This window comes from Maylandia zebra, linkage group LG1 (assembly GCF_041146795.1).
Source record: "Maylandia zebra isolate NMK-2024a linkage group LG1, Mzebra_GT3a, whole genome shotgun sequence".
Taxonomy (NCBI): Eukaryota; Metazoa; Chordata; class Actinopteri; order Cichliformes; family Cichlidae; genus Maylandia; species Maylandia zebra.
Genome location: NC_135167.1, coordinates 42091844 through 42104650, shown reverse-complemented (window position 1 = coordinate 42104650; position 12807 = coordinate 42091844).

Below are 12807 nucleotides of genomic sequence, written 5' to 3'. Positions count from 1 at the left end.
AACACCTCAAATCCGATGAAACACCTGGCGACGCATAGCGTTTTTTTTAAAAGCCAAGAAATGCGCCGTATTTGATAGCTTGCTGTGAGACCTCACACCGTGCACATCTACTGCGGGTGGGTTGCCTGTTATCGGACCCGGAGTTAGCAACATCCCCCAAAAACACGGAGAGGAGAGTCCTGGCCCCTAGCCCTGCCAGTGTAGCAGAAATGATGACGGATGATGATGGCAGCAGCAGCCGTTCTTCTCTGCGTGAGTCGCTTAATGTTGTTCGTGTGTAATTTACGTTGATTAGGCTAACCACGTTATTACATTAATGCATGTAAGGTGAACTAGCAAACATCATCATAGCTACATGCGGCTGTCTGCTTGTTTGATGGCAGATACTCCCTTCACCCTGGCCAAAAAAGGCTAAAATGACCAAAGAAAAAGTGGAAAACAGTTAAACATGAGAGGTTTTTGGACAAAGTTTGTGTTTTTTCCATTGTTTAAGCACTGCTTCCAGGCAAGAGTGATGCCATAAATCCCCTATAGCTGCAGAAAAGGCTAACATTGTTATCTTTTTACAAAAAAACAGCTAAACATGAGAGGTTTTTGGACCAATTTTGTGTTCTCCATTCTTTAAGCACCAGTTTAAGCACTGTTTAAGCACCGGCACCGTTTCAAAAGTACCGGTTTGGCACCGGTATCGGATAAAACCTAAACGATACCCATCCTTACACAGGAGCAAGGGCACGGGGAGGATCTAACAACCAAAAGCTAAACATAACAACCTAGGGACTGGGACTAAACTTTAAACTAACAAGGTGGACTCAAACCATAATACAAAATGACAAAACACAAGAAACTGTCATAAGAACCAGGATCGTGACAAGCATGTGTGCTAAAGTAATCATTTACAATAATAATTAATAACAAAGTTGGAGGGGTCGATTACAATATCTTACAGAAGCTATTACTGTGTGAATGTCAGTGGAGTGGAGGAGATAAAAAGGGTTCTTTATTTGCTCTTGGCTTAGTGTCAATGTGACCTTTTCTGTGAGCTTCTGTATGCAGTGTTGGCATCAGAGGTCCATCTGGATACTGTTGCACCGCCGCCACATTGAACAGTCAGATAGCTGAGGACAGAAAACAGCTGCAAGAGAGGCTAAGAAGAAAGGCGACAGCAGGAAAGTATGCACAGCTACTGAAACAGACTAAATTTGCATAATTATTGGACAGCAGGTTGAGACAAAGTCAGGTTGCAGGGAGCAGCAAGTAAGAGTTTTAGAAAGTCTAAAACAGGTGATGATAGGACAAAACTCAGCAGTAACCTCGCAAGGTGCTGCAAGAATATTAAGTGTGCAGACCAAGCTGGGGACAAAAAGGACAGTGCTACATTTCAACGAGTGCACTGGTGGCCCATTTGTGCTGTCATTTTTATTCATTTGATCACAAATTAAGGATTGGGCAATGCGTGTTTTACAGTGACCTCTGATAGTTCACCAACCAATCAGAGACTGTTATCAACACATCGTTGAGAAGACCTTCATTTGTATTAATGTTTTTTTAAAGCCTCTTACCTCTGAGTTTACTGTCACAAATATATATAACTTTAACCCAAAACTTAATTCTAACTTAAAAGAAGTTTTAACTGTCAAAGCAGGCCTTTAAAAGGATGTAAGGAAATGAGAACTAATACAGTAATGCTTCAACTATATTTCACTATATCACTATCACTCAGAGTGGTGCAGACTACACGTACTGCTTATATATTTGGAACACAGTACTCAGTCTTTTAATTTTAACCTTGTGTAAAACCTTGAAACTTGATGCAACTGTGTTACACGGTGTATTACATCACTGCCATACATAGTTTTTTAACTCTTCCATCTTTAGAGACCATCAAGTTCCAAGTGTGCATTCAGCCTCACATGTATTTGCTTTCAGACCACAAAGAAACAGCATGAGATCCAATTAGAGGTGAACCAAGGCTCACCTTTCCAGCTACTGTCAGGCTACTTGTTTAGTGCACACTAAAAGTTGATTGACAACTTTCGCACAAGCCTAAAGTTCATTTGAGCCAAACCAAACAGCCTTTGTGTAAAAGCAGCGATCAGCAATGGTTAATTTTGACAAGGCATGACCTCAGTGAACTTTCCAAAGCCCATACACACATTAAAATACACAGCAGCCTGGCATTTAGAGGAATACACCCTGACAGAACTGAACATAGAAACAACAACAGGATTCATTCATTTAAACCTTTTTCCAGCCGACTCCTGAGGAAATATTAGCAAATAGTCATTTATCACAGAATTCAATTCAGTTTTATTTTTAACGTTTTATTTTTAATTTTAATTTTTTTAATTTTTAGTTTTATTTTTAATTTTCTAACATAACAGCACCATTTGATCCCTTTCAGATAAGAATGGGCCAGATTAATACATTAAGTTTTGACATAAGTCCCCCCCGAGGGGGGCACAGAGCCATTGCAAGGGGGCACGGTGTAAATTAAAAAAGAATAAAAAAAGGGCGCTTGGACACTGCTAGAATAACGGACAGGTTTTTGATGGGGCTCCCACACAAACCCAAAGCAGAAGATGAAGCATTGCCAAATATGTTTCCAAACCAACTTACTTCCAAACCAAAGACTAGAAAATGTTATGACGCATATCCTGCCTTTGGCTTCACCTGCACAAGTGCCACAGTAGGTCTCCCCATTAGTTTCCCTGCCTCACGGACAAACAGTATCCTACAGCTGTTTATGTTTTTGAACCAATTTTGCACATTTTTTGGAAAATGGTTTGATAGCAATGTTGAATATTATTACATAGGAAAAAACAACTACACGTAAAATAATCACACCGTGACGCCTCTCCTTTCTAAATGGAGGGACAGTAACTGTGTGTGTATATGTAAGCATGTAAAAACTGCAGATGGTCAGATTAACAGTAACAGTATTTTGTCTCTATCCGCCATTGTATAAATTCATCTCATGTAAACCATAAAGTGGCGCACAGTGTGACGTGAAAAAAGGCACATACCTTTGACGTTGCGTGATGAACTCTGTATTCCTTGTCCACACGTAAACGGAAAAACTGAGTTTTCGCAAAATCTCCAACCTGACAACAGTTTTAAAATAATCCAAAGGTCCAAACGCATAGAAACAGCTGCGTTTTCAAAAATACCCGTGTAGGTGTGGACGTTGCGTGAAAGAGTTAGTAGTTTATTTTTTTGCTGCCTGTAATTTATTGCAGTTTACTTTTATTTGTTTAATTGTTTACTAAATGTTTGAGGTGTGAAATAAACTGCAATGGAGTTTGAAAACCAAATATGGGTGTAAGTAAGTAAGTTTCATTTTATTTATATAGCAAATTTCTAGATAAAAAAAATCACAAAGTGCTTCACAAAGTATAAAACAAAAACAGACAAAAGTTAACAAAATGCAATTCTAAAAAGATGTGTTTTTAGTTATTTTTTAAAAGTGACCACTGAGTCTGCAGATCTTGAGTTCCGAGGAAGAGAGTTCCACAGTCTGGCAGCCACAGTGGCAAAAGCTCTGTCTCCCTTGGTTTTCAGCCTTGTATGCTGAATAACAAGTAGGCCCTGATCACATGACCTCAGGGACCTCCTACATAGGGCTGTAAAAGCTCAATGATGTAGGCTGGTGCTTGTCCTTGAAGAGTTTTAAAGGTCAGAACCAATATCTTAAAATGGACTCTGAATTCAACGGGGAGCCAGTGCAGCTGTATAAGCAACGGTGTTACATGAGAGTACTTAGATGTTTTTGTCAGAAGCCTTGCTGCAACATTTTGGACAATCTGCAGACGCTCCAGGGAGTTTTTGTTTAGACATGTAAACAGTGAATTACAGTAGTCCAATCGCGATGAAATGAATGCATGAATAACAATCTCCAGTTCCGTATGAGATACTATGGGGCTCAATTTAGAAATGTTTCTTAAATGATAGAAGCAGGACCGAACCAGAGATTTGACGTGAACATCCAGAGTAAAAGCAGAATCAAAGGTTACCCCGAGGTTCCTGATAGACGGTTTCACAAATTTTGAAAGAGGACCAAGACCATTCATTATGTTAGGAACATGTCTGTCTGGAGCACATACAAGGACTTCAGTCCTTTCTTCATTAAGTTGGAGGAAGTTGTCAGCCATCCAACCTTTGATGGATTCTAAGTACACATTTAGAATCTGCAGCTTAGAAACATCTTCAGGTTTAAAACACATGTACAGCTGGATATCGTCTGCGTAGCAGTGGTAGCAAATGTCCTCAAAGGGGCTCAAAATATGCTGGAGAGGAAGTAGATATATTAAAAACAATAAGGGCCCCAGCACAGAACCTTGTGGCACACCATAGGACAGGGACGTGGAAGATGACCTGTACTTAGAGACCGCCTCAGAAGAGTATCGTTCATAGAGATACGAGGAGAACCACTCTAAGGCAGACCCAGATACACCAACCCAGTATTTCAGCCTTTCAAGCAAAATGTAATGGTCAACGATGTCAAAGGCTGACGTGAGGTCCAACATTAGGAGTACAGAACATTTTCCTGCATCGTTCTGCATCAGAATGTCACTGGAAACTCTAAGAAGGGCTGTTTCAGTAGAATGAGCTCTACGAAAGCCAGACTGAAATTTGTCAAAGATATTATGTTTGTCTAAAACTGCTGTAAGCTGCTTAGCCACAACCTTCTCTAATATCTTAGCAATTAATGGTATTTTTGAGATTGGTCTGTAATTGCTAGTGAGAGATGGGTTCAGCGTAGTTTTTTTTTAACAGGGGGTGTATAGCAGCAGTTTTAAAATAAGCAGGGACTTTACCAGACCCCAGTGAGGTGTTAACTATGGTGAGCACACAGGGACCAATAGAATGGAAGACATTTTTGAATAACGATGCTTTCGTTGCATTAACTATTTTTACCAGCTCTGGTAGTGAGATGGGTAAAAAGCTTTCTAAAATGACAGGCCGAGCTGGCGTAGGAACTGACAATGCAGATGCTGATGGGGACAATTTTTTCCTTACATTACAAATTTTTTCCAGAAAGAATTTTATCACAGTCTTCATTAGAGGAAATAGTGGCAGCAGTAATAATATCAGTAATAGTGTCAAATAACACCTTATCCCCTGAGCCACGGGCGATCGTGGTTTAAGGGATTGGAAAGCTCATCTGTAACCAGAAGGTTACCGGTTCAATCCCCCTGCTCTCTCTGTCCTGGTCGTTGTGTCCTTGGGCAAGACACTTCACCTACTACCTACTGGTGTTGGCCAGAGGAGCCAATGGCGTGATTCTGTCAATCTGCCCCAGGGCAGCTGTGGCTACAACTGTGGTTTGCCTGCACCAGTGAGTGAATGAATAGTGGATTTGTAAAGCGCTATATAAATGCAATCCATTATTATTATTATTACCTCTGCTCTTTGCAACCAAATGAGAAAAATAAGCAGCCCTCGCATCACTAATTGCATTGTTAAAAGAGGCTAAAAGATCCTTTAAGTAAAGGAGATGAACATTTAAATGAGTTTTCCTCCACAAGCGCTCAGCTTTACGACAATCACGTTTTAAGCAGTGGATATTGTCATTTAGCCAGGGTAAGGACTTGGAAGCAGAAACTGATCTCATTTTAACCAGACAGATTTCATCTAAAATTGAGAAACAATGGTTATTAAATAGATCTGTTAAGAAATCAACGCCGTTTTGCAGGCATAGTTTTTTTTTTTTTTTTTTTTTTTTTTTTTTTAGATAGAGTTAAATTAAAAGCATCCAAAAAATTCTCAGCTGTGGAGGAATTTATGATGCGCGATGGGTGTGTGTGATTGGAGGATGTGTTTGTGCCAGGGTGGAAGAATAAGTCGTGGGGGTGCGTGAAGATTTTCTTGTAAAACAAAGGGGGGCTTAACAAAAAAAGGTTTGGGAACCACTGCCTTAATCTGTTTAAGAGGTTCTGGAAATAATCCAGGTATCTTTCCCAAATTTGTGAGGACACACAACTTTCACTGTTGTTCTTAATATGTATAAAATGACCAGCTTCCAGTGCAAGTCGTCCCGGCCTTTAACTAACAGTAACTAAGCAATAGTAGACCTTCCAGAACGTAGCTCAGTGAGTGAAGGCTAATGTTAAGAGGCAACTTTAATAAACATAATCTTTGTAGGAAAAAAGTAAAGCTACTTACACATTTATTTATTTTCTTTTTTTGTCCCACTTTCTTAAATGAGATGGTACTAGATATTATCTCTGCATAATCTCTCAGTTGTCTGGCTTTCACTGTCTGAAGACATGCAGGGCGTTAGGTTAAATGAATGTGAGTGCGAATGCCTGTCTGTGTCTCTGTGTGGAAATTGCTGCAGACTCTGTTTGGGGGTCTTAATTTAATTAAACTGAATTTATATTACATGTCGACATATCCATCGACATGTAATATAAATTAATTACACATTATGGCACCGCCCCTCCCTGGACCTGGTTCTGCCGGAGGTTTCTTCCTGTTAAAAGGGAGTTTTTCCTTCCCACTGTCACCAAAGTGCTTGCTCATAGGGGGGGTCATATGACTGTTGGACTTTTCTCTGTATGTATTATTGTAGGGTCTACCTTACAATATAAAGCACCTTGAGGCGACTGTTGTTGTGATTTGGTGCTGCATAAATAAAACTGAATTGAATATGCAAATGAGACAAGCAAGATTTAGCCGAGGAAAAAAAACATGCACGGACATCTGGTGCTAGGTGGGTGTCTTTTCTTCACATCTATGATTTTCTGCAACAAAGGTGAACAGACCAATGAGTAGTTACAAGACTGCCTTCTTAATTCGTCATTCAGGAATGACGACTGCTTGGAAGATGAACCTTTTAACTTACCTCAGCATGCTGCTTTTTCACTATGGACAGAAATGCTAAATGAATTCATAAGAGAAAAACAAGCAGTAAGAGTACAGCATGAGACTGGTGCCTACACCACCCACCAGCATTCTGCAGATCACTGGCAGCTATAGTTAAATTCTGCCTACTGCTCTGGCCCTGCATCCTGAAATACTAAAACTCAGACGGACAAGACAGTTATGCGTACTTTAGATAAGTTATAGAGTCAGAAGTGCTGAGTGGAAAGAGAAGGACATGTTTAATTATGAGTTATGAAATATAGATGGAATGTATGAGGAAAAACAGGCAGTGCCTGGGAATGTGAGTAAAAAAGATTTTGTTGGATTATGACGAGAGAACAAGAAATGGGATAGAGGAGCAGATGGTACTTTATCTCTCTTTACAGCTCAGCATCACATTACCACCAAATTTAATCTAATCTCCACAAAACTGCGACTGATCCATTTGGATACGGGCTCTGAGACGAGCCTGGGGGCAAGATGTGTATTTTTTTTATCACAGTGAAAGAGGACGTTACTCCATTAATCTCCTCTTCTGGCAGCTCTTGGCATCAGATCGGAGCCGGTGATGAGACCCTCTGATAGTTCCTGAACAAACAGAGAGGTTTCTCATCACAGCAAGGAGGGAGAAGAGGAGGAGCATTCGAAGACACATCAGTGCTGTGACAGTCAGATGCAGACAAGCACTAGCACTAGCTCTCAATCACAATCTTGGGACCGAAATACAGTCTGAATACAGTGAATTCCGTTTTGTTTCGATAGCACCAAATCAAAATGATCTCAAGCTGCTTTATATTGTACGGTAAAGAGCCAATAATAATAAAGAGAAAACCTGGAAAACTGTACACTGTGAAAGAGAGCCAGAAAGGAACAAAAACTAATAATTAAATCCAAAGTGGGGTAAGAATTCTTGAGAGACATTTGATGTTGGGATGAGAAAATAACTCACGCAGAGCTCCAAAGTTACCTGTTAACAGGCTAAACTTCTTCTAAAAAAAAGAAAGAAAGAAAAAAGGTTTTGTCAAGTTTTTGTATTTGTACATTTGTGCTTTATGCCAAAGTGTCAATGAGAGACAATTCAACCACCATTACCCAACCCTAATTAACAGTATTTACTCTGCACACAAAATCTTAATACATCAAGCTTTTATAATGTGCTAACAGCTGTCAAGATGAAGGAAGTAGATTAAAAGTCTGTATTGCAGTATCATTTTCTCCTGGAGAGCGCACTTACTCCGCAGGAGGAAATTATCTGCTTTGACTGAAGGTTTGGATCAAGCAGTTTGTTGTTTGAAGTACAGCAGAGATAATTAAAACAGTGCGCTAGAAGGAAGGCGCTGATAGAGAGGAGCAGATGAAGTTGGTATTACAGGCAATCAAATTCATTAGATGTATTTGGAGCTTAATACTGAGGCAATATGTCCCTACAAACACTGATTGTTTACTATTAAAATCCAATATTCGATGAAACCTTTCAGCATGTGGACATTTTTATGCTTAGAAATCTGAGCTGTTTGTTACTGAGGACTGGCCTGTTTTACAAAGAGCACATGAAAGATTTAATCTTGGCCTGACTGAAAAGAAGAGTGAGGAAGTAAGTTTTTACCAACAGAATCAATGACTGAAACATTATTTAATCTTTCAGTGACAGCGTGAAAACGTCAGCTCTGTGTGAAGCAGTGACCTTCACCAGATTAATTAAACGAGCGTTTGTTCAGGCAGACCATGAAGTCAGGCTCAGCACAGATACTGGCAGATCAGCTGATGGCAACCTTCTATGCATCCTCTATGCATTCTTGCACATCTTCAAGCAGCTTTGCAACCCACTCATCTCACGCTGTAACTGACTTAATCATTGATGCCAACTTTGCTCTGTGCATTCTGTATGGGTCATGCTGCTGCTGTCCCTGCCTTGAGCTTTACACATACGCACATGGAAAAGCAGGGAGCTGTTCCAATCACTTCCAAGACCACAAGTGTGTAACAAGACACAACTGGCCCCTTAGTGAAAGGAACTCTTAATGCTTCAGCATAACATGACATGCTCCAAACTGTATGGGAAGAGTTTGGGGATGGGTGCTTCCTGTTCCAACATAACTGTGCACCAGTGCACAAAGCAAGGTCCATAAAGACATGGATGAGTGAGTTTGGTGTGGGAGAACTTGACTGGCCTGCACAGAGTCCTGACATCAACCTGACCAGAACACCTTTGGGATGAATTAGAGCAGAGACTGTGAGCCAGGCCTCCACATACAACATCAGTGTCTGACCTCACAAATGTGCTTCTGTAAGAATGGTAAAACATTTCCATAAACACAGTCATAAACTTTATGGAAAGCCTTCCCAGAAGAGTTGAAGCTGTTATCATTGGGAAGAGTGGGCCGACATCATATTAAGCCATGTGAATTAAGAATTGGATGTCACTCAAGTTCAAATGCGTCAAGGCAGACAAGCAAATGCTTTTGGCAATATAGTGTATCTTGTGCCTCGGTCTTAAATACGGGCTGATGGTTTACTAGCCGGGATAGAATCCTTTATTTCTGCAGCTGTTTTTCTCTGTGAACACCTCCTAATAGTCACAGAACAGTAGTAGATTAGAACATGCATTAATGTACTTTGATGTGATCTGAAGTTTGAAATTTTTCTTAAAGAGACGGGAATTGGATGGTTGAAGTGTGTAAACCCTGAATATCAGCTCTTTCACTTCAATCTATAAATATTGTCTCTGAGAAGTCGCAAAGCATAACATTGTGTCCAGAAAAGAAATTCATTAAAGAGGTAACCATAATCTTCAGCTACTAGTCCCACAAATATGCTTGCAAACTGGTTCAGTCTCAATTTGCAAATTTCTTTATATGGCTTGTCATTGTAAAGGTGCACCCTATCAGATTTTGCTGGAACGATAAACTCGGAGCCTATACACCAAACTCCTTCCATTATCTTTTGCTTTGATAAATCATTTTGAGTTTGCCTGAAGTAAAGATAACCATGAGAGTTTTACTTGATTTCTTTACTTCATTTTTCATTTTCACATGCTTGTACACTTTGATTTTAACAAACTGGATCATTTCATTTTTTGTTTTGACATTTTTCTTTAAATGTATTTATTTATTTTTGCATTTGGGAGTCTGCAAAGAATTGTGCTAACATCGTCTGCTTCATGAATATGCCCCCCACATTGTGTAAACTTTCAGAAAGAGAGCAAGACAAAGGCATATTTTCATCAAGGGAATCTACGTCTAAAGTCTTTCCTCTAAACCAAGTCAGGTCACTGCAGCTGAAATTTCAACAACTTTTTCTTACCATTCCCTGTGCTGTCTCCCACTGCATGAAACAACCAAAGAAAAACTTCAGTTCATAAAACCTGGTTTGTGAAAATAAAATAACATTTCTAACCTGGGATAAAAGTCATGCCGACACCCCTGCCAGGCCTCACCAGCACCTCTCATATCTTTTCAGCGTTAGAGAGAACCTGGATGGAAAACAAAATAGTACTTTTCATACAAGGCCCCAGCTTCTGGCTGAGTTAGGAGCTGCATGGTTTCTAACTGTCTAACTGCACCTTCAGTTACCTCAGACTTTGTTACTTCTTCCTCGCTGTAGAGGAGATAGATCCACAGGGGCAGGAATGAGAAATATAAGATTAAAGCCTTCCTACACTGGTTGGATGATGAAAACCAGAGCAGCTCTGGTTTCTCTCGTCAACAAGTCTCTGAAACAAAGACAAACTCTAAAAGCAAAGTTTGAGATGAAAAATAGAAGAAAAAACCCTTTAAGACCTACCACAGAACCAAGTCCGCCAGAGCTTATATTATATTTTTACATGATGTAGTGCCATTTTTGGGAGCATTTCAAGTTGCTATACATCAATACAACCATTACAGCCTAAATTTTAATAATATGTATGCATTAAGTGCATAGTTACTACATAAATTGCAAAAAAGTGCAATAAACTACAAAAAAATTGAAAATCGTTTTTGTTTTTTTTTTAACATATATTTCTAGTTAGAGGAATTTAAGAGGCTTATCTCTCAAAACTGTAAATACAAAAAAGTTGCACAAAATAGTTTCCCACCACAGGTAAAAAACTACATTTCCATGAAAATGACGTCACTTCCGGTTTCGGGCAGGTCATGGCGGACATGCGATAGTTCGTGCTGATGGACATAGGAAGTGTTATGAACAGCTGATCGGATCGGCAAAGCGTGTTTCTGGAATATTATGTTTTTGTTGCTGCAAGTGCTTTTTATGCAGTTTTTGCAAAGCTATATGTGGAAGGAAACTGTGACCTAGGTCAAGCTGATGGCATAAGATGTAAGTACAACTCCTCCGGTTTCATATGCAAAAAAAATTATTGCGCTAGCTCACGTGGTTGCAGTGCTACCGGGATTTAAATATAGTTACGGAAAACGGAGCGTGCCCGCTCTGACCGGTTTTAAAGGGTTAAGTAAATGTGTAGAAAAAAACCCTATTGTTTGAATATTTAAAATGAGGGATCTTTTTAAAGATGCTAAATTTGGATTTAAAGATATTTTCTGTAATTAGCTAATCAAAAATATAACTTTCACACTTCTAGTGTGTGATCAGCAAGCTTTATTGTACCCCAGTAGTCAGAAAAAAGAAAATGAGTCTGACTGGTCTTAGGTCCAAGTGCAGGGTCGTAACACACTGCAATCTCACAGCAACTAAGTTCAAACCTCTTAGTTGGAGTTGTGGGGAGTATGGTGGTCTGTCTAGATGTGCGGCCCGCAGGCCACATTTGACCTGTGATATAATTGGTTATTAATAGCCTGTCAGTACGTGTATATTCAGCCCTGCTGAGGATCCATTCAAGCAGGGATGGGACTATATTTTGATGGGTACACCATGTGTCCATGTAAGCCTGTCAGGAAAAAGCAAAGATAGGAGCGAAAAGGACTAGAATGGACTAATTTGACTTGGGACACGTGGATAGTAGGGTGAATGCGAAGAGTGGAGGGACGCTCACTGATGTGGGGCTGAGAACAAAGTCAGTTTCATCAGAATCAGAATCAGAATCAGAATACTTTATTGATCCCTGGGGGAAATTATTTTTTGTTACAGTGCTCCATTTTAAACCAACATTAAGACAAGACAGACAATACGCTAACTAAGAATAGTACAATATATACATATATATATACATACATACATAAGTCACTTATAAATAAATATTTGGAAAAGAAACATGTGTAGTTGTAGCAGCAAACAGTGTGTTAAGTGGATGCGTTGTACAGGGAGATGGCCACAGGCAGGAATGATTTCCTGTGTCGTTCAGTGGTGCTTTTCGGTAATCTCAGTCTCTCACTGAACGAGCTCCTGTGACTGACCAACATGTCATGGAGTGGGTGGGAGGTGTTATCCAACATTGTCTTTATCTTGGACAGCATCCGCCTCTCCGACACCACCTTGAGGGAGTCCAGCTCCATCCCCACAACATTGCTGGCCTTACGGATCAGTTTATTAAGTCTGTTGGCATCTGCGACCCTCAGCCTGCTCCCCCAGCATGCAACAGCATAGAGGATCGCACTGGCCACCACAGACTCATAGAAAATCCTCAGCATTTTCTGGCAGATGTTGAAGGACCTCAGTCGCCTCAAAAAATAGAGACGACTCTGGCCCTTCCTGTAAAGTGCTGTGGTGTTTTTAGCCCAGTCCAGTTTATTGTCAATGTGTACTCCAAGGTATTTATAGTCCTCCACAATGTCAACACTGACCCCCTGGATTGAAACAGGGGTCAAGTGTTTCCTGGTCTTCCTGAAGTCCACGATCAGTTCCTTGGTCTTTGCCACGTTGAGCTGCAGATGATTCTGCTCACACCACGTGACAAAGGAGTCGACCACAGCCCGGTACTCTGTCTCATCATCCCTGCTGATGCATCCAACCACCGCAGAGTCATCAGAAAACTTCTGAAGATGGCAT